This window comes from Phocoena phocoena, chromosome 17 (genome assembly GCF_963924675.1).
Source record: "Phocoena phocoena chromosome 17, mPhoPho1.1, whole genome shotgun sequence".
In the NCBI taxonomy this organism is placed as follows: domain Eukaryota; kingdom Metazoa; phylum Chordata; class Mammalia; order Artiodactyla; family Phocoenidae; genus Phocoena; species Phocoena phocoena.
The window spans coordinates 38,254,316-38,278,911 of NC_089235.1; positions in this window are offsets into that span (position 1 = coordinate 38,254,316).

A 24,596-nucleotide genomic window follows, 5' to 3' on the forward strand; every position below is an offset into this window, starting at 1 on the left:
GTGGGTACTTTCTGAGGTGATGAAAATATTCTAAAATTAGATAGTAGTGATTGCACAACTCTGTGAATATGCTAAAACTCACTGAATTGTACACTTTAAAATGATAAATTTTATGATTGTGAATCATATCTCAATGAAGCTATTATTAAAATAAAAGAATCACAATAATATAGATTTGTAGTCCTTATCTAAAATGTTTGAGGGACTTCCCTGGTGATCCACTGGTTAAGACTTTGCCTTCCAATGCAGGGGGTGCGGGTTCGATCTCTGGTCAGGAAGCTAAGATCCCACATGCCTCGCAGCCAAAAAACCAAAACGTAAAACAGAAGTAATATTGTAACAAATTCAATAAAGACTTTAAGGATGGTCCAGATTTTTTAAAGTCTTTTTAAAAGACTTTAAATATTTTTTTAATTTAAAAAAAATTTTTTTTAGAAATTCTAATAAATAAATAATAAAATAAAAATAAAATAAAATGGGCGAGATGTGTTTTGGAGACTACAGAAAGGTAATATGTCCCATGTCTACCATAATTACATGACACTCTTAGAGGACTATAGGGGCAGCACATCAATACTTCACAGCAAAATCTTATCAATATTGACACTGACTAGAAAAATAAATACTATGTAAGTAGTACCTTGTCATTTCAAAGATGGTTTGCCTCCAATTAGTTTGTGAAAACTTAGAAAAAAATAATTTTTCAAAACTTTTGTGTTTTGAAAATGTGAATAATGGGTGTTGAAGCCTTATAAAGATGATGATTAATATTAGTAATAATAATAATATCAGCAGTTTCCATTTACTGTGTTAAGCATAGCGCATGCATTATCAGAAATTCTCATAATATTCCTGTGGGATAAGTACAATTAACCCCAACTGGGAAAACTAGGTTTTCTAATGATTAGGTGACTTTTCCAAGCATGCAGTTAACAAGGTAAGGGTGGAGATTTGAAATCAAATCTGTCTAATCACAGAGCACACTCACTTTCCTCTACAAGGAAGAGTGTGTTCAGATCATTTATCTGAGATATAGACTTTACATCTGTAAAATGGAGAAAAGAAATTGGGGGATTGTTTATATATCCCCCTCAGAGGAAAAACTGTTATAAATATAACATAAATGGGTATATACCAAGGCAACTTTTGCTTCATGAAGTTATAAGTCATAACATTAAAGAATTTTAGGGAGTGCTATACTTGAAAAATTTAAGAACCATTATTCTAAATACTAATCTGATCATGTTGCTCTACAGTTCAAAAATCTGAAATGGATCCTCATTGCCCACAAGATGAGAATTGCTTTGCACTGACATTTAATAGCCTTCTTGGCCTGGGCTAGCAGGTCTTATTGCCTCAACTCCAGCCACTTTTTTTTCCAAATTCTGTTCCAGCTACTGAATTTCTTACATTTCCCAATCACATGACCCTACTGACAGCTTAGTGGCTTTACAAATCTTATTCTCCATGTTACCTTAGCCCCAGACTTAACTACCTTAAATTTACAAATATCCTTCAAAACCTTGTTTCAATGTCACTACTTCTGAAATAATTCACCTATACTTGCCAAACAAATATTTGATTATTAAATGATTGACATACAACCTACTTATTAAATGTAGTACATGCTTATCTATCTCTATAAGCACATAGAATTTTGGCATACAATAGTAAAGTATTCATTTTTTCTTCTTACAGTATTGCAGTATTAACTGATTTTTGTCTTTGGAAGTGATATTCTAAAATCTTTACATGAATTTTCTAAAGCACAGAGGTGAAAAAGAGAAAATTTGGATTATTAAATATAAAGAACAATAGATTCTTGGTTTTAACCCAAGTCCATATAAGACCAAAGAGTTGCTAGGGTAAGTAGAACATTGAAGGGCAATAACAGTAAATCTGGGTACCGTGAATTGAAAAGAAAGTTTCAGTCTTATACACTAAAGTCCATATATACAGTTTAGGTTAGGAGTTGCAAAGTTTTTCTGTAAAGGGCCAGATCATAAATATTTTAGGCTCTGCAGGTCAAGAGAAAAAATTAAGTTATAACTCAATTTTGTCACTGTGATTTGTAGTGCTCTGAGAAGCAATGCAAAGCTACTATGAGAGCACCACATTTACATCTCTGTTGCAATTACTCAACACTGCTGTTTTAACACAAAAGCAGCTATAGGCAATATGTAAATAAATGAGTGTAGCTGTGTTCCAATAACTTTAATTATAAACAATAAAGTTGGAATTTCATATAATTTTCACTTTGCAAAATATCATTGTTTTGATTCTTTTCAACCATTTAAAAACATAAAAACTATTCTTGGTTCATGGGTCCTACAAAAACAAGCCAGATGTGGGTGGGCTCCAGGTCATAGTTTGCTGAGCTATGGTTTATTTTTTAATCTATTCATACTCTTGAATTACCACGTTTCAGCTCTGGCATAAATAAATCAAAAAATCACAATGTTTTATTTAAATTTACGTTGCTGTTGCTGAATTAATTTTTACATTATGTATCTTCTCATGCAGTTTTTTTTGTTACATTTGAATTTTTAACTAGACTTAACGTAATTATTAAAGCCACCTCTATATTCTAGGGCTCTGAGATATATCATCAATTTTGTTTGTTTTTTAATATACCATCACTTTTGTATTTATATTGTATCAGCTTCTTATAAATTATTGTCCTTTTCCCCCCCAAAGCAAAAAGTATGTAGTTTAGAGTTCTTTATATACTTAAGAGTGGTTTTCTGTCGCTGTGTGTGAACAAAACAGATTGCATGGAATTTTGTTTTAAACTCTAAAAATGTTGCTCTGTTGTCATCTCGTATTTAATACTACAGAAAAGAAGTCTGAGACCAGCTTAATTTTTGTTTCCTGATAATAATATACAATTTTTTCTCTCTTTCTATATATATGAAAATTTTTTTCCTTTATCATTATAATTTGAAAAAAATTTTGATATTGTGTCTCTGAGTTGTTACATCTCATATAAGAAATATCCTTTCTGCATACATTGGTCATTTTTTAGTTAATAAAACTTTTATTTCCTGTTATCCCTTTCTTTGTTACTTTTTTTCAAATGTTCTGTTCTCTTGTTTAGGAACAATTAGCTATTTTCTAGTCTCTCCTTCAGAAATTCCAAATGTTCATATAATGGACTTCATCTTTCTCTCTTTTCATGCATTCAGTATTTCAGCTAGGACATTTTTTCAAGTCTATTCTCCACACATTAGATTTTCTACTGTAACATCAGTTCTGCTCTTTACTACCTCAAATATGAACTTTTAATATGTTATTGTGATAGGCAGAAATGTCCCTCCTCAAAGATGTCCAAGTTCTAATTCTTAGAACTTGTGAATATGTTACCTTACATTGCAAAAGGAACTTTGCAGATGTGATTAAATGAAGAACCTCCTGGATTATCCAGCTGAGTCTTTAAATGTTGTTAAGTTTTCCTAGTTGTGGTCATAATGTATTTGACTACAAAAGAATAGTCAGAGAGATGCAATGTTGCTGGCTTTGAAGATGGAGGACGGGAGCCATAAACCAAAGAATGTGGGTAGCCTCCAGAAGCTGGAAAAGGCAAGGAAACAGTCTCTCCCAGAGCCCCCAGAAAGGAATGCATCCCTGCCAATACCTTGATTTCAGCCCAGTAAAACCTATATCAGACTTTGAAATACAGAAATTATACAGCATGAATATAAAACTAATACAGTTCTCACATTTTTCAGTTTTTTTGTCCTCTTTTTATCTTATTCTCTTCCTAGTGTCACTTAATTGTTGCTCTTTTTATATGAAGTTCTCCTATCCATAGAGGCTATGCATTCTTGCATGTGTTAGATATTAAAAAATTCCTTCAAATATTCTTCCTTAGCTTAAAATTCTTCTCAGATTTTCACAGGTATGCCTATGAGTATTCTGCCAATTTCCTTTTCCCTGGTTTTGTGGGAATTTTTTGTTCTACTTTATTCATTTCAAATGCTGAATTTATCCAGAAAGTCCTGGCATTGAAAGAGCCTGTATAGATCATTTCTACATAGCCCAGTGTTTTCCAAGTGTGTGCATGTGTGGAGGGTGAGGGGGATGTTGAGGGAAGGAGAAGAGACAGAGAATAGACCTCTATGAACAGACAAAATGAAATCAGGAACTGGGATATTCTTTTTTAAAATTATACCTAAAAAATATCTAATACACTCCTGCCCAGAAAGATTCAGTGCTATAAACTGCTATAAGTGAATCACTGTGAATAATGAGAATTTTCACAATACTCAAGCATATTCTTCAGAAAAAACTGGTAGAAAACAATAAATCTTCAACTCTTTCTATTCACAAATAAGGAACTTGATGCCTGGAGACATTATAAAACCCAACAAATGATATATCTATTGCTGGAGCCAAGTCTAAAACTTTCAGTCCAGCGTACTTTCTAGCTGGTGTAGGTTATAAACTGTAATCTACAATTAGGATTTTGTCACAGGTATCCATATAATTTCTTATTCCATATCTTGCAATATTTGAATATTTTAAAATTCAAAGTATGTAAAAAATGCTTTTTGTATTAAACTATCTTCCCTTCATCTTCCCCAAAATTTTAAGTTGTTCAATCTAATTGGTCTGCTGTTTTTGCACTTTGTCCTACATAATACTACTATAGAAGAACTAAGCTACTTTATTCCTGCTTCATTCTCCATGTTTAATGGCTTGAAAACCATGAAATTGAAAAGATCCTCTCATTTACAGAACTGTCTCCACCTTCTGATTCAACACAACAGAGTTTGTTAAACCACTGAGTACAGAGTATTTATCTTTCTATTGTTAACATTTCAAAACTAAAAAGTAAGCTAAGAAGTCATCTTTTCTTTTTGATGAAAATATATACCTAATCACTATATTGTTGCAAAGATACTTAACACTTGTACCATATAAGAAAGAATTAAATGTATATAATAGGGATGAAAAAAATTTAGCTCTAGGAGCCTATGATTCTTATATGTTCAGTAAGGATATATTCAGTCTTAAGGATATTAAATATGATGAACTATGTATTGCTATTTTCCATTAATGTAATTTTAGTCATTCTGAGAGAATACCAAAAAATAACTACATTCTAAGCAGTGTTTTTATTAAGACCTTCACATTTGGAGTCAAATCTATTGATATCAAAAACATGGTAGATACTCAATAGATGAATGGATAAAGAAGATGTGGTGTGCATATATACAATGGAATATTACTCAGCCATAAAAAGAATGAAATCTTTCCATTTGTGACAACATGAATGGGCCTAGAGGGTATTATGCTTAGTGAAATAAGTCAGACAGAGAAAGACAAATACTGTAAATTACCACTTACATGTGGAGTCAAAAAAATAAAACAAACAAATGAATATAATGAAACAGAAACAGATTCACAGAGAACAAACTAGTGGTTACCAGTGGGGAGATTGGAAGAGGTAGGGGCATGATAGGGATAGAGGACTAAGTGGTATAAACTACTATGTATAAAATAAATATGACACAAGGATATATTGTACAACACAGGAAATATAGCTAATATTTTATAATAACATTAAGTGGAGTATAATCTATAAAAATTTTGAATCACTCTGTTGTAAACCTAAAACTAATATTGTAAATCAACTACACTTCAATTAAAAAAAATAAAAAGAAAGAAAAAACATGGCACATATGAACAAAGACTAGGGTGAAATTTGGCCTAGTTTCATGTTTCTATATGGAGGAACTTCCACTGGAATAGTCTGGAGATGATTTTGGCATTGGAGTAGGGGAAGGAAAGCTTTCATTGAGCTGGTGGACCTCTACATTATACAATATTCAGCATCCTTAAATGTCAGGGTCCTAAAAGTCAGTAGCTTTTAAAGATATCATAATAATTTAATAACACCTCCACATATTTCAAATGGCCCAGAGGTACACTCCAGGATGAAAAACCAGAGCACTAGATTAACAGTCCTGGCCTCAGATCCCACTCTGTATTCACAGCTTCCCAACAGGGGAGTTACATGATCCGTAGCTGAAATCCTTTGGCCCATATTATTCCAATGGGTAGAGATAACCTGTTATAAACCTGTAAACACTAGGGGTTTATCTTCTTTTTCTTCCCTCTCTGCCCTGGATCATACAGACCAGCAATTCTGAGTAAGTGCATCTGTTCTTTAAACTGAAGTTTTCTCTCACTGGACTAAAGTCTAGGTTCTGAGAAAGGGAGTGGAGCTAAAAAGGGGAAGGAAGTTCTAGTACTCATTTTTGGTCTCCCACTGAAAGCACTATGTCCAATCAGCTCTGTAGTAAGGAAGCAGATCTTGCCAACTCCACCTGTCTGTTTACAAATTCGAGAGAAGAGCTATTATTTATTGAGGCCCTAAAACTTTAATTCCATTAGAATTCTTGCTATAATCAGTTTGTCTTTATTCTAGTTTCTCCACTAGAAATGAAGTGAGTTGAGTAAACAAAGGAATAAATATTAAACAGTTCGAATAAAATTATAAGTGCTAAACAAACAATCAGTGCTCCTAAATACTCTTATGTTTATTACAAAAGCTATATATTTTTCCTTTTCATTGTTTTCTCTGTCTAATGATAGTATCTACTACTGATGCCCACTTTTACCGATCAAGCTAGATAAAGGTACATTAACAAACAAAATATCTCTATTTCTAGCCTTCCATTTTAATACAGAAAACAGGAAAAGAGCCAAAGTGGAGTCAAACACAATATTTTTTAGACACGGGAAATTATAATGTTATAAAAGATCATTCATTTAAATTAAATAATTCTAGTAGCATACACTAAAAGTAATCAGCTTTTCTTTGTCCAAAATGGACTTTCATAGAAGAGAGAATTACATAAATAAAATTTTATATTTTCCCAAAATATTTGACAATAATTTATCTTTTACTTGCTTAAATATAAAAATATTCTTTAAGAGGATGATCAAAGGGCATCTGGAATAAAATACAATTTACATGTTTTTGAAAGACAGCAACAGTTTATTGATCATTGGTAGCTCATGTTTGTTAAATACTAAATACAGAAAAGAAAAGAAAAGAAAAAGGATTCACTGAAGACCATGAACTAAGGTAAGCTACAGTGAGATGCACTGTGTAAGAAAGGAAAGAGACCCAATTCTGCTCCCAGCCAAGTAGTTTTGGATATAAATTACTCACTCTTTGGAGTGAGGTAAGGTGGGAGAGTAATTTCCTTAACCCTCAAGAAGTTGATCAAAAACAGATGTTCTTTATCCAAGGTCCACTTATGCTTGTAATTGTGTTTTTTTCTAAGGGGAGAGTCAATGGTATATGACACCAAAAAGCTCACTCATCGTTGAATTAGAAAGTACTCTTTACCAATTCTTTCAGACTATGAATATACTTGAAAAAAATCTAGTGGTGTCAATGGAAAGAAATATATATCATGCAAGACATTTCAGGTACTAACAAGAACTAATACAGAATCAACAACAGAGATCATAGAGACAAAAAGATAGATTAAAAGTGTAATCAATAGCAGTTTACATTCGTGTAGATCATTACTTTAATAACACTTTCACAACCAATTATTCCTCCTTACTTTTTAGAAATAAAGGGCACATAAGTATCTCCACTTTCCAGATGAGAAAACAGTTATGAGGGTTACTGCCCAAGGGCAAATATTTCCAGACTCTGCTACATTCCTGACTTTTAGGCCAGTCTTCTTCCCAGTGGTAACAAGTAGTACAAGCTTCCTTCTTGGGGATTTATACAGTAAACCTAGCAGAAGGAAGTAAAAGCAGACTCTTAGCTCCTTTGTATTTTCTCTCTGGAATGTTTGTTCTGCTGTAATCATTAAATATGGGACAGTGACGCAAAAGAGGGCTTTATAGGGTTAGTACCACCCTTCTCCATAATAGGGTCCGAAAGGGAGATCATATATTAGGGCATGTCCAATAATGAACTGCCTCAACTTCCTGAGAAGCTCATTGAGCTCAAACAGCAGCACCAATTAAAAAGAATTCCAGGTGGAAGATATCAGATCTTCTATCTCCCTTTTCCTAGTCATCCACATGGACACCATGTGGGTTCAAGGATTCACCAAACACCAGGAAAAGACCCATCCCGCCCCACCATCCTGGCAATAAAGCCACCTAAGGCTGCCTGAAGCCCTTCTCTGCACATGTTTTGGTCTGCAGATACTTGTTCATTTTAGAAGGGGAGGTGAGAAAAAATGTTGAGAGGAGTAACACGAGAGAGGGAGGCCTGAGCGGGAACTATAGACGCAGAGATCAGGACAGTGAAATTAACAGACGCGAACTAACTGACAGCATACGTGAGCCAGCCCCTACCCTAGTGGAAGGCCTTGGGATGTGGGTGGGGCTACGGTTCTAGGGCCCAGCAGCCAGCGCCAGACACGCTGGCAGGGCGGGAACCGCGCGTTCCTTAGCAACCACGGCGGCCACGCCCACCCACCGCACTAATCCCGCGCCCGCCATCCCCACCCCCACCGCGATCTCCCTGCTCTCTGGGAAGGGTCCTTAAGTTATTACCGTACCTACTGGGTTTCCCGGGCTCTGGGTTCCTCCTCTTCCAGAGCACCCCCTCCGCCCAGCCCGCCCAAGTGCCGCTCCCAGGGGCGGATCGAACGTCTCCTAAACGCATTGGGGGCCCACTAAGGAGGTGCGCCTGCTTTCAGTCCCCGACCCCGAGCTTCCCGGGCAGGGCCTCCCCAATCCCCTCGCCCTCGCGGGACACACACACCTTAGCTCAGCCAACGCAAGGGCCAACAAACTATGTGTCCGGCTGGAAATGTTGCTGTCCACGGTCCTGTCACTCAGAGGAGGGGGCGGGACGAGCCTGCTGCACACCCCTACTCCTAGAGGGCGGTACGGAAAAGAGGCGGGGCTCGGCGGAAAGGGGCGGGAGTAGCCTAAACTTGCGCTCCGATTGGTCATTCTCTCTCCCGCCTCTGCGCGGGTCCTGGAAGGAAATGCACGGAACCTGTGGCATTTCCTTTTGACGCGATTCCCAGGCTCTGATACCTGTTTCGCAAAGTGACCGTGGAAACTGAAAATAAGGACTGCGACTTGTTTTTCAATATAAAGCACAGAAATACGTTCTTTTGATTCTTGAACTTTTCTCACGTAACACACATACACATATCCCCATCCACACTCTGGGGGGGGCATCCCTGGATGGAAGAATGAACTGTCTGAAAACGATGTTGTTTGCTGATTCAAGCTTTTAACAGATTAATCAGTTTAGGAAAGGTGATTCCTGAAATCTGACCAACAACTAAGATTTGGAGATATGACCAGGTACCCAGTCTTAACACCTACAAAATTGGAATGAAATATTGTTATTAGTTATTATTTGCAAAGCATCTGACAATTGAATGATTTATATCTTATATAATCCTCAAAACACCCATTGCGAGATGTTATTATCCACAGCTTAAGAACGAAGAAACTGAGGCTGTGAGTGACGTTTATTCAGTCGTTCAACACATGAAAAAGTGCCTGCAGTCATTATTTTTATACTGTGATAAATTGAACTCAAATTTCTTTAAAAAAAATTATGTGACTTCCAATATAATTTTTCTCTTGCTGAAATATAAGTCACTTTTCTCTAGGACAGCACATCAAATCTTTAAAAACAAACGAACAAACAAAAGAAAACCTTGAGAAAGGAAATAGCATGCAAAAGAACTGGACAAGTATAAACAGACTAACTGGAAGATCCTCTGAAATCTCCCAAGATATCAGGGCCAGGAATTGAGTCTAAAAAGGTACTTTTATTTTCTGTCCTTCTAAATCCTTTGTTGGTCTCCAGTTCCTCTTCCAGAAATAAAGGTAGAGTTAAATGAGACTAATACTCTTGACCAGATTTGCATGTGTGCAGCTTTAAAATAATAAAATCCTTTTTTGTTCTATATTGTACCAATACCCAGAAGTGTTTGTCTTGTCAGATAAGGTAGTAAGAAAGAAAATAAAAACAAACAAACAAAAACAATGCCTCTGGATAAGTGCTTTGAGATTCAATTAAAATGGCCACTATACTATGATAAAATTGTTAGAATAAAAGAAACACATTCCAATTGCAAATGCTTTTATTCTCCTCCTGCTGAATTTCCAAATTCTTCTGAAAGTTTGCTAGCTATGAATACCTCTGTACAAAAAATTTCTTCATTTGTATGACTCATGATCCCGATTGTTACTTCAATCTTTTAAAAATATTTGGTTTTACACTAAAAAGTGCTCTGATTGTATATTAATAAGTACCTTATACAAATAAATACTGTAAGATTTAAATGAAAATGGTGAATTATTTATTTGAATCCTTTTTCAATTGCATATTCAAATAAGTACAACAAATGTGTTTGAATATTCTCACATATATAAGAAATTATACATTTAAATAAATGTATTATATGCATGTAAATGTGTAATCACTGAAATAAACACAGCTGTATACTCCCCATATGTATAACTCCAGATGTTTGAAGCATATATTCAAATTTCTGGAACTCTACACCTTGGTATCTATTTAAACATCTCGTAGAAAATAGTGTGTTACACATACACAGGAATAAATTTTCAAACTGTATCCACAGTGAGGAAATAAGGTTAGAACAGTGAGTAATGAGTCTCTGCCAATGAATTTCTTACCTTGAACATATCCTTATGAGATAGCTTTTCCTTGCAAATTATCTGCAAGTAGTTTACTGATCTATAAGGTGGGCACTAGCGAACTTACCTTCCATGAATATGGCTATTGCAAAGTAGTTTTGGAAGCATCTTTTAAAATAATTAAACTCCAAAAAATCATGTTTCAAATTAACTTTTAATACTTTACACTTTTGGTGTGGGAGAGTCTCATGTTATCCAGGCCTCAATTATTTATTTTTCAACTCATGCTTGTTCTCCAATACTTGGAACATGTATAATTTAAAATTCCCTCCTAGGCACAAATATATATTAGAAGAAATTCTGAGGAATACACTAACCAAATATCAAATAAAATATATCTAGGGACATTGAACAAGAAATAAATGGCTTTACATAAAATTAAACATCCAGATACATGTTATGAATATGCCTATTTCTTTATTATATAGTGGCAGATATGTCATTTAGTTAAATTTGTGGTAAGTTGAATTGTAAACTAGAATCTAATAATTATATGTGCCATCATCTTTCGTCTAGATAAATGTGCATATAGATTGAAATTTGGGAGAATCATTTTGGATCAATTTGCAGAAATTATAATCCTGTCAAAATGTATGAAATTCATTGAATATATTAAAATAAGAAATAGCATATCAAATTACTTAATCTTGTTAAGCAGTCTTTTGCCTTAGATTTTAAAAGTTGAATTATCCAAATTTGCTTTCTCAGTAGCTGGAATCGGCTACTTACTAGGTCAAACACACATATTATTTCTGTGGGATTGTCCTAGAACAACATCAGGGAGGTGTTTAGGGTGAATTTTGTTTAAAAATTTAAACGAATGATTTCTCATGTAAGTTCATTTAAAAACTCTGTGATCCTCTAAGTCCGTACTTGAAAGTCTTGGTTTTAATCTATTGTACTATATTTAAATCACTTAACAAAACCTGGAAAATGGGTATGTTTTCTTAAAGAAAGCCTTCCTTTACAAAACTCAGAAAATTAATAAACTTTAAAAAAACATTTTTATTGATTTCTATATTTGAAATTACAGTTATATAGCACATATATAGAATGAACTCCATGAAGAGAACTGACATGTTATTAAACACATATTTCAGTGTTTGTTTGCTTTTTGAATAATTGAATGCAATATTGTCTCTGAAATCTAGAAGAAGATTACCTCAAAAAGTTCTTCAGATGATTAATAGTGAGAACATATATAGAGAATTATTTTATGTACACAGAAGAAATATGGACCATATATTACAAATATTTTGAGGATATAATTTCAAATGTAGAGTTGCCAGCTATTTCTTTAATCATCAAAAGGCATAACTTGTAGTGAGCTGAAAATGTTCACATTTACTTCTTTTTTTCTGCTTATTGAGCATTTAACCCAAAATGTCAATGACATATTTCACAAACATTTCTCAAATCAGGATGCAGCTCATAAATAATTCTCTGATAGCATTTTCTCCTTCTTAGTGGTACACATAATATTGATAATATACTCCCCTTATGTATTACTTCCTCAGTTTCTCCAACTCAAATTCAAGTGTCCCCTTACCATGCTTTACTGGTTCCTTTGTTAATAGTCATTCATCGCTTTTTAGTATAATTTATACATAATTTACTTATATATTATGTAAATTGTTTATTATCTTTCTTCACCTCAGAATGTAAGTTGCTTGAGAGTAGAGATCTATTCTGTCAGTTTTATTAATTGACGTATCCCAGGTGCCTAACACCTAATAGGTACACAAGAAAAGTTTTAATTAAATTAATTGCTGTAATCGATTTGTTTTAATTCCTTATACTATTCTAACTCATGAATATGCCACAATTCCTATATCTATTGTCCTGTGATAGTGCTTTAGGGCTGTTTTTAGGTTTGTTCTATAACAGGGTGCTTATAAGTATTTTTATATGATTTTCCTGGTGAAGATTCGCAAGAATTTCTCTTTGGCTTATAACCTGGAGTAAAATCACAGATTTCTAGAGCATGTGCACATTCTAAATGAAAATATAATACCAAAGTGTTTTTTCAAGGTGCTGTACTATTTTGCCCTCCTAACAGAAGTATTTCTGAGGTTCAAATGTATTTTCAGAAAACCAAATTTTGTCTCTGTTAATTTTCTCTAATGTCTGTTTAATATTTCATTGATTTCTGCTCTTTGTTATTTCTTTTTTTCTATTTAATTTTCTTATTTGTCTATGTCTTTAAGGTGGAAACTAAAAAAAATTGATTTAAACTTTTATTCTTTAATAATATAAGCATTTAAATCTAGAAAATTACCTCTAAGAACCGCTTTATTAATATCCCATAAATTTTAGTATGTTGCGTTTTAACTAGAAGTCATTTGAAATTATTTTTAAATTTCCCTTTCTGTGAGTTTTTCTTTTATCACTGTTATTTGTTTAGAATTCTGTTGTTTAGTTTTCAAGTATTTGGGTGTCTTATAAATATCTTATTGTTACTGACTTTTAATTTCATTACAATTTGTTAGACAACATACTGTATAAGATTTCAAACTTTTGAAAATTATTGAGACTCATTTTATAGTCCAGCATATGGTTTATCTCAATGATTGCTCTCAGTGTACTAGAAAAGAATGTGTATTCTGCAACTGTTAGATGTAGTGTTCTACAATTCTAGGATTAATAGTATGCATACTTAAATAATTGCTAAGATTCATCAATATTATATCCATTAATATTACATATTTAGGAGGGATCCCCCTATGCTCTTCTTTCATACTACCCTCAGTTTTCTCCCCAACTCCAGCATTCCAGAGCTGGAGTTCACAGTTTCACACACAGTGCTTCACACCTCCTGTTCATAAATGATACTTCACAAATGTACAAACCTTGTAAGAGTGTAATTCTATTTTTCACACTCCCACCCTATCTTTTGTATTATTGTTGTCATGTATGTTTCTTTTAAATGCATTGTAAAACCTCAACTTAAAATTTTTACTCTAATTTTACCATTTCTGGTGTTTCATTCTTTCCTACATCTCCAATGGAACCAATTCCCTTCATATTGCAGAATTAGCAACACCAAGTGTGTTGGTGATACTTTCTCTCAGCTTTAGTTATCTGAAAAGGGCTTTCTTCCCTCTCTTTTTTGATGGTTATTTAGAATTCTGGATCTTCTTGCCTCCATGTTTCTGATGTGAGGTTTGCCATTATTTACCTAACTAGTCCTCTGTTGCAATCTATCTTTTTTTTTCCACCTCACACTGCTTTCCACATGTTACCTTTGGTTTTCAGCAGTGTGACTATCACGTATCTAGGTGTGTAGGTGTAATTCTCTTTGTATTTATCCTACTTTGATTGTGCTGAACTTCTTGGATTTATAAGCCAATACTTTATATCACTTGGAAAGCTTTGGATATATATTTTTTAATAAATTTTCTAGCCCATCATAAGTGATCTTTCACTCTGGGATTCCAGTTATATGGTGATAATTGTGTCACCCTAAATCCCTGAGGCTCTGTTAGTTTCCAAGCTCTTATCCTCTGTTCTTCAGATTGGATTCCCACTTCAACTGTCTTTATTCTGCCCTGAAGCTTATTCAGTAATTTTTTAAAGTCATTTACTGTAGAATCACTAAATTTCCATTTAAGTGTTATATTTCTATTTCACTACTGAGATTCCTTGACTCTTCACTCATTGTGGCCATATTTCCCATTAAGCCCTTGAACATATTTACAATAGCTGTTTTAAACACTTCACCTTGAAATTAAACATTTCCACCTTCTCAACAACTATTTCTATTGACTGTTATTTTTCTTTGTTGTTGGTCATATTTTCCTGTTTCTTTGCAGATATGGTAACTTTCATTGTGTACTGGATGCTGTGGGTGATATGCTGTAAGGACACTGAATTCTGTTATATTCCTCTGAAAAGTGTCATTTTTTTTTTTCTTGCAGTCAGTTCAATATATCCAATCACCTTGCATTTATGTAGGCTTGGCTCTATACTCTGTTACAGTGGATCAGTGAAAATTCCAAAATGTTTTCCAAGACCCTCTACATTGGCTATCTTCAAATTCCCTCCTGTTCTTGTCCAGGCTTGATTTTGAGCTTTGTTAGTATAGGTCTCCAGTAAGCCTTAGTGGTCATTGCACCTAAGCTATGGCCTTTATGGTGTCTCAGTTTTATCCCTGAGTGTTTCTGAGGTTTCCTCACTCTACCTGGATGGGAATTTCATTTCCCATTTCTGGCCAACCTCTAATATCTTTATTACTCTCTCAATCTCACAACAACTAGTCTTTAGTAAGCCTTGTAAAGGTTTTCATTGTATATGCACAGCCTAATCCTTGAGTAAGGACTTATAGGGAACCCCCAAAGAGACTTTTGGTTCCTGCCTTATGTGCATCTTTCTTCTTTCCCGCCTGCCCTGCAGATTCCAGCTAATCTGACAGCCCCAAATTCTGAAATCTGTCTTCACAGGCAAGTGGAACTGATGTGCTTTGCTTGTTTTCCAGCTTTGTAAGCTGTAATCAGGAAATTGACTTCAGACAGAGAGCTGCAGTGAGCATGGGACTTTATATCATGTTTTTTACTTCTCTCAGGGATGACAGCTATATGCTGACTTATGCCCAAGGCCTGAAATCTTGCCTCACATATCTTGTCCAGTTATTTAAGTAGAAAGGCTAGTCTGTTACTAACTACTCTGCCATGGTTTAAAGCAGAAGTCTACATTGACATTTGTATTTTAATTCTGTATCTTGCAATTTTGCTAAACTTCTTTTTAAATTATCTGCATTATATTTTTTTCTACATAATTATGCCACCAGTAAATAATGACTATTTTATTTTTCTTTTTGAAATAATTTTTATGTCTTTTTCATGCTAAAATGTTGAATAGAAGTGATGATGGAAGGCATTCTTACATATTCTGTATTCTCAAAGGGAAAGCTTTAAATATTTTATCACTGAATGTTTGCTGGCTGTAAATTTTTTAATATTCTTTATTAGGTTAAGGAAGTTCCCTTTTATATCTAGATTTCAAAGACTTTTTTTTTAACAAAATCACAAGTGGATGTTAGTTTTATCAAATCTTTTTCTGCGCATTTTGAAATGATCATAAAGATTTTCAAATTTTCCTATTGACGTTATGGCTTAAATTAATACTTTTCAATGTTGAATTTAACCCCAGTGGCTCCCCCACCATCCTACCAGGTATAGCTGAATCCCGGACTGGTGGCCAAGGTGAACAGCTGCCAGTACACAGGGCTTCAGTGGGTCATTGGAAACCAGAAACTTTCTACATCTTTTGGCATCATGTTACATGGGATAACAAAACCAGGAGGGTGAAAACACTACCTCTGTACCTGGGCAAGTTATCAGGGAAGTGAACAGAAAAAGAGGCAATAAGGCCAATCCCACCAAGTGGAAGGCCAACCAGTGCTCAGCCCTTAACATAAACCAAGACTTTCACTCGATCTTTACTGAGTTCCTGGATGTATCGCTCAGGGCCAGATTTATGGCATGAGAACTGTGCAGGCACACAGAACCTGCAGAAGGGCCTCCTGTTTGGTTAATGCTGTCCTATTGCCTTCATGAAATTCTTAATAATAATTTTATCTTTGAACTTGTCCTTTGTTAAGGAAGTTGAATTGGATACAGGAGCATGTGCATGAGCAGAGGAGATAAGCACAGTACATTTGGCACCATTCCTGGGCATCCCATGTGCATACAGAGTTCTGGATGCCCCAGGAGCACAGAATTCTGTTGGATTCCAGATGTGTGGTAGTTCAGCAACACTAAAAATACAAGTAAGACAGACAGAAGGCACTGCTTCTTCCTACAGAAGCTGAGAGGGAAACAAAAAAGTCTTTGGTTTTGGAGTTCTATCCTCCTTTGAATCTACCTCTACTGGGCTATTACTAGCAAGCCTGACTCTTACAGACATCCACCCTCCATTGTATGTTCCCCTTCCCCAGTCAGCACCAGTGAGCATGAAAGGAACTCCCACAAAGAAGGATACCTGGTGTATAAGATGGTTTACCTGGGTGGCCTGCTCCTATGGCCACCTCAGTTTCTGCTGGTAAGAAATGAGTGATAGCATATCATTTACAGTAAAAGAGCCTTAAAACTGTGTACTTCCATTTATTCAGCCTTTGTGATACAGTTATCATGCATTTTATTTCTTCATTTGTTATGGCCTTGATAATACATGTTATTATTTTTCCCTTAACAATTTAATTTTCCTTCAGAAAGGTTTGAAAAATAAGCAGAGGTTTTTTTATATTCACCCACATATTTATCATTTTCAGTGTTCTTTATTTCTTTGTGTAGATGCATGTTTCCATCTGGTATTATTTTCTTTCTGCTTGAAGGACTTCCCTGAACATAACTCATGGTGCTAATGATGAATTATTTTACCTTTGGTATGCCTGAATAAGTCTCTATTTTGCCTTCATTTTTGAAAGATATTGTTGCTGGGTATAGAATTCCAGGTTCTCATTTTTCATTTCAGTATTTTAAATGTTATTCCACATTCTTCTGCCTTGCATTGATTGCAAAAAGAAGTTTTCTATCTGCAATCATCTTATATCTGTTCTTCTTTAAGTAATGATTCTTTTTTCTTTGGCTGTTTTTTAAAAATTTCCCTTTAGCAGTCACTTTAAGACATTTGATTGTATGTCATGGTATAGACTTCTTCATGTTGCTTCTGTTTGAAGTGTGTTGAGCTTCTTGCATTCTTGGTTTTATAATTTTCATCAGATTTGTAAAATTGTCAGTCATTATTGCTCCAAATATTTTTTCTATTCCTTACTCTTCTGTCTCCTTCAAGTACGCCAGACACATACATTGGACTACTTGATCTGTTAGTATGTTTTAATATTTTTTTCTCTCTATATATAATTTTGGATAGTTTTTATTGTTTTATGATAGTTTTATTGTTTATTGCTTTATATTTTAAATTCATTTATATCTTCTGCTGTTAATCCCACCCAGTGTATATTTTTACTATCAGATATTTTATGGAACTAGAAATTCAATTTGATACTTTTTTGATATCATTCATTGCTTTTCTTAATATATTCATCCTTCCCTCTACCTTATTGCACATTTGGAAGATAATTATATTAACTGTTTTATTATCCTTGTCTACTAATTCTATCATCTGTCACTTCTGAGTCTGTTACTGTTGATTGAATATTTTTTTTCTTTATATGGGTGATTTCTTTGCACATCTGGCAATTTTTTAACTGAATGCCAGATATTTTGAACTTTACCTTGCTGGATGCTAGATATTTTTATGTTCCTAAAATATACCTGAGGATTTTTTTTTTTTGTGGAAAGCAGGTATTACTAGACACAATTTAATCCTTTTCAGGGTTGTTTTAAGTTTTGTAGGAAGAAGCAGAGGAGAATTTGGTCTATTAATATTTCTCCACCACTGACCAAATACACTTTTGTTTATTCTAACCCTTTGAATTATGATGTTACTACTATTGAATTACTACTTTGGCTGGTAAGGACACAAACTTTTCCTGACCCTGTGTTAACCCTGCAAATATTTCTTTCTGTTTCTTCCAAATAGTACTTTTTAAAAATTCAGGTAGTTTCCTGACACTGATTCACTGATCAGTATTCAGTTGAAATTCAAGAAGTAATTCCTTTATCTATGCAGAGCTCTCACTCTATAGGACTCTCCTGTCTGCTATTTGACCCTGTGAACTGCAGCTGCCTTGACCTCACCAGTTCTCAACTTCATTATCTCAACTGAGCAACACCACCAGGCTCCACCTAGGTGTCTTCTCCCTGAACTATGGGCTGGAAACACTATCCAGGGTGCAAGTAAGGCAGTCATAGCCCTCAGTTAATATTTTTTTTCTCCCTCAGAAATGACTGTCCTGCTGTATAATGCCCAGTGTTTAAAACCATTATTTGAAACTAGGAAGAAATAGAAAACATGAACAGACCAATCACAAGCACTGAAATAGAAATTGTGATTAAAAATCTTCCAACAAAAAAAAAAGCCCAGGACCAGATGGTTTCACAGGTGAATTCTATCAAACATTTAGAGAAGAGCTAACACCTATCTTTCTCAAACTCTTACAAAATATAGCAGAGGGAAGAACACTCCCAAACTCATTCTACAAGGTCACCATCAACCTGATACCAAAACAAAAAGATGTCACAAAGAAAGAAAACTACAGGCCAATGTCACTGATGAACATAGACGCAAAAATCCTCAACAAAATACCAGCAAACAGAATCCAAAAGCACATTAAAAGGATCATATACCATGATCAAGTGGGGTTTATTCCAGGAATGCAAGGATTCCTCAATATGTGCAAATCAATCAATGTGATACACCATATTAACAAATTGAAGGAGAAAAACCATATGATCATCTCGAGAGACAGAGAAATCTTTCAACAAAATTCAACACTAATTTATGATAAAAACCCTGTAGAAAGTAGGCATAGAGGGAACTTTCCTCAACATAATAAAGGTCATATATGACAAACCCACAGACAACATTGTCCTCAATGGTGAAAAACTGAAACCATTTCCACTAAGATCAGGAACAAGACAAGGTTGCCCACTCTCACCACTCTTATTCAACATAGTTTAGGAAGTTTAGGCCACAGCAATCAGAGAAGAAAAATAAATAAAAGGAATCCAAATCGGAAAAGAAGTAAAGCTGTCACTGTTTGCAGATGACATGATACTATACATAGAGAATCCTAAAGATACCACCAGAAAACTACTATAGCTAATCCATGAATTTGGTAAAGTAGCAGGATACAAAATTAATGCACAGAAATCTCTTGCATTCCTATACATTAATGATGAAAAATCTGAAATGAAATTAAGAAAATACTCCCATTTACCATTGCAACAAAAAGAATAAAATATCTAGGAATAAACCTACATAAGGAGACAAAAGACCTCTATGCAGAAAATTATAAAACACTGATGAAAGAAATTAAAGATGATTCAAATAGATGGAGAGATATACCATGTTCTTGGATTGGAAGAATCAACATTGTGAAAATGACTCTACTACCCAAAACCATCTACAGATTCAATGCAATCCCTATCAAACTACCACTGGTATATTTCACAGAACCAGAACAAAAAAAATTCACAATTTGTATGGAAACACAAAAGACCCCGAATAGCCAAAGCAATCTTGAAAACGAAAAATGGAGCTGGAGGAATCAGACTCCCTGACTTCAGTCTATACTACAAAGCTACAGTAATCAAGACAGTATGGCACTGGCACAAAAACAGAAATATAGATCAACGGAACAGGATAGAAAGCCCAGAGATAAACGCATGTGCATATGGTCACCTTATCTTTGATAAAGGATGCAAGAATATACAGTGGAGAAAAGACAGCCTTTTCAATAAGTGGTGCTGAGTAAACTGGACAGGTATATGTAAAAGTATGAAATTAGAGCACTCCCTAACACCATACACAAAAATAAACTCAAAATGGATTAAAGACCTAAATGTAAGGCCAGATACTCTCAAACTCTTAGAGGAAAACGTAGGCAGAACACTCTATGACATAAATCACAGCAAGATCCTTTTTGACCCACCTCCTAGAGAAATGGAAATAGAAAGAAAAATTTTAAAATGGGACCTAATGAAACTTAAAACCTTTTTCACAGCAAAGGAAACCATAAACAAGACCAGAAAACAACCCTCGGAATGGGAGAAAATATTTGCAAATGAAACGACTGACAAAGGATTAATCTCCAAAATTTACAAGCAGCACATGCAGCTCAATAACAAAAAGACAAACAACCCAATCCAAAAATGGGCAGAAGACCTAAATAGACATTATTCCAAAGAAGATATACAGACTGCCAACAAACACATGAAAGAATACTCAACATTATTAATCATTAGAGAAATGCAAATCAAAACTACAATGAGATATCATCTCACACTGGTCAGAATGGCCACCATCAAAAAATCTAGAAGCAATAAATGCTGGAGAGGGTGTGGAGAAAAGGGAACACTCTTGCACTGTTGGTGGGAATGTAAATTGATACAGCCACTATGAAGAACAGTATGGAGTTTCCTTAAAAAACTACAAATAGAACTACCATATGACCCAGCAATCCCACTACTGGGCATATACCCTGAGAGAACCATAATTCAAACAGAGTCATGTACCAAAATGTTCATTGCAGCTCTATTTACAATAGCCAGGACATGGAAGCAACCTATATGTCCATTATAGGGTGAATGGATAAAGAAGGTGTGGCACATATATACAATGGAATATTACTCAGCCATAAAAAGAAACGAAATTGAGTTATTTGTAGTGAGGTGGATGTGCCCAGATCTGTCATACAGAGTGAAGTAAGTCAAAAGGAGAAAAACAAATACCGTATGCTAACACATCTATATGGAATCTAAGAAAAAAAAAAAAAGTCATGAAGAACATAGGGGTAAGACGGGAATAAAGACACAGACCTACTAGAGAATGGACTTGAGGATATGGGGAGGGGGAAGGGTAACCTGTGACAAAGTGAGAGAGTGGCATGCACATATATACACTACTAAACGTAAAATAGATAGCTAATGGGAAGCAGCTGCATAACACAGGGAGATCAGCTCGGTGGTTTGTGACCACCTAGAGGGGTGGGATAGGGAGGGTGGGAGGCAGGGTGATGCAAGAGAGAAGACATATGGGAACATATGTATATGTATAATTGATTCACTTTGTTGATAAAGCAGAAATTAACACACCATTGTAAAGCAATTATACTCCAATAAAGATGTTAAAAAAAAAACACATTATTTGAGATGTCCAATATTTGGTGAGAAAAAGGCCACCTCCAGTAGGGCTCACACCAATGAGTACTCCCCAAAACTACCACCACCAGTGACTTTGTTCTCACAATGAGGCACAGCTGGCCCCGCCTCCACTGGAGACCCTCCAATACTAGCAGGTAGGTCTGACCCAGGATCTTATGAGGTCACCGCTTTTTCCCCTGGGTCCTGGTGTGCCTGAGACTTTGTATGCACCCTCCAAGAGTGGAGTCTCTGTTTCCCCCAGTCCTGTAGAATTCCTGCTATCAAACCCCACTGGCCTTCAAAGCCAGATGGTCTGGGGATTCTGACCTGGGGCTCAGAACTTTCACTCCTGTAAGAGAACCTCTGTGATATCGTTATTTTCCAGTTTGTTGGTCACCCACCTGTCAGGTATAGGATTTGATTTTATCATGATTGCACCCCTCCTACCATCTCGTTGTGGCTTCTTCTTTGTCTTTGGATGTAGGATATCTTTTCTGGTAGGTTCCAGCATTTCTTTGTTGATGGTTATTCAGCAGTTTGCTGTGATTTTGGTGTTTTTGTGAGGGGGGGTAAGCTCAAGAGTTTCTACTCCACCAAGCTTGTAGTTGTTTTAGGTGAAGGTTAGATCTGATCTTTATTACTTAATCATAGCTGGGAACAGAAGTTTTGTGCTACTCCATTTTATTTGAAAATTAATTATCAGAATTTTTGGGTGTAGGAGGAAGGAGTATTATTCCAGAGAGGATTTGTATTACCACTGTAAGCACTTTAGGGCAGTAAGGATGTAGAATAATTTAAAACTTAATTGAAGCATAAGAGTCTCAACTTTTGACTGCAAATATATTCAAAGTCCACCTTGTGGGTACAACTTCCCAGGGATTTTTTCTTTTTCCTTTCTCTGCTCAGAGTCGGGACAACCATAGTCCTTTGAGGACAGAGGCATGCGTATATTTACTTTTGCTTCCTCCTTGCATCGACGTCCCCAACTCAAGGTTTGAGAGTTTCTTATTAGATTTCCTACCTTGGGTGCTCCCTGACTCATGAAGGCTGTGAAAACCACTGAAGTTTCCAGCTTCTGCATACACATTCAGGGCAAAAGCAGTTTCTGTATTCCTGCCACTTGCTGAAATATAGCTGTTTCAATTAACTGTTATTAGAAAACACACCACTAAAAATCTAGTGATATAAAACAATAGTAATTTTATTAGGATCAAAAATCCTGTGGGTCAGGAATTTGGACAGGACTCAACAGGAAGTGCTTGTCTCTTCCACAATGTCTGTGGTCTCAGCAGGGAAACCTAAACTCCTGGGGAATGACTCAAATGGCTGGCTATTGGAATCAATCATCTTTAAGTTCCTCTACACAAATGTCTGCTACTTGGGTTAGGATGTTTTGAAAGCTGGATTGCACTTAGCTGGGACTATTGACAAGAGGACCTGTACATAGCATTTCAGTGGCTTGGAATTCTCACAGCAGGTTAAGGTCACCTTGCAGATCTGTGAGATGGAAAATATTATTTTGTCCATCTTTGGAAAATACAACTGTCCATACCCTCTATTATATTTGTGATTGAAAAATGTTTTTGTTTCATTAGGTCTTTGGAGATATGTCTATATCTATCTATATCTATGTCTATATCTATATCTATATCTAGTCTTCAGCATTTTTATTTGTTTTCAGCATGAAGAATTCCAGAGGTCAATCGGGATATTTAGGTTCAATAAAATCTCACTAGTTAAGGAACTCTCAACTTTCATATATATTTGAGAAGCATTTTTTCAAGTTCCACAAAAATATTATCCGTTTTTTGATGGGTATTTCAGTGATATTCATTACAGGCATATTTTGGATATACTGTGGGTTTGGTTGCAGAATGCCACAATGTAGTGAGTATCACAGTAAAGTGAGTCACATAAATTTTTGGTTTCTCAGTGGATAAAAACGTTATGTTTACACTACAGTTTCTTAAGTGTGCAATAGCATTATGTCTAGAAAAACAATATGCATACCTTAATTTAAAATACTTTATTGTTAAAAAACGCTAACCATCATGTGAGCCTTCAGTGAGTCATATTGTTTTTGTTGATGGAGGGTCTGTCTTGATGTTGATGGCTGCTAACTGATCAAGATGGTGGTTGGTGAAGACTGGTGTGGCTCTAGCAATTTTTTTAAACACGACAATAATAAAGTTTGCTGCACTGATTGACTCTTCCTTTCATGGATGATTTCCCTGTAATATGCAATGCTTTTTGATAGCATTTTAGCCACAGAAGAACCTCTTTCAAAACTGGAGTCTTAACCTCTTGAATCCTGCCCCTGCTTATCAATTAAGTTTATGTAATGTTCTAAATACTTTGTTGTCATTTCAACAGTGTTCACATCTTCACCAAGGATAGATTTCATCCTAAGAAACCACTTTCTTTGCTCATCCACAAGAAGCAACTCCTCGTTCATTAAAGTTTTATCATGAGATTGCAGCATTTCAGTCACATCTTCAGGCTCCTCTTCTAATTCTGCTTCTCTTGCTATTTCCACCACATCTGCAGTTACATTAGTAACATCAAAGATCACTGATCACAGATCATCATAACAAATATAATAATAATAAAGGTTGAAATATTGCAAGAATTACCAATGTGACTCAGGGACATGAGATGAGCAAATGCTGTTGGAAAAATGGTGCCAGTAGGCTTGTTCAATGCAGGGTTGCCACAAACCTTAAATTTGTAAAAACACAGTATCTGCAAAGTGCAGTAAAGTGAAGTGCAATAAAATGAGGTATGCCTCTATTGATTTTTAGATACCTTTATAATATTGAGTGTTCTTACTCTTGAACATACATAGTATGTCTTTTTTTTAGATCTCATTAACTGAAGTTGCATAATTTTTTCCATTCAGGTCATGCATATTTATTTTTAGAGTTTTTTTGGAATATTGTATTTTTTGTGGTTTTATGAATTGCATTTACTACATGCACTATATTTTCTAAATGCTTACTACTGGTTTGTGGGAAAGCTATTGATTTTTGCAAACTGATCATGTATACAGCCATTCAACTTGGTTTAATTTTTTAGCTGCTACAAGTTTGTTGATTCTCTTGAAATTTAGAATATGTACAAATAATGATAAACTGTCTTGGAATTTGGAATCAT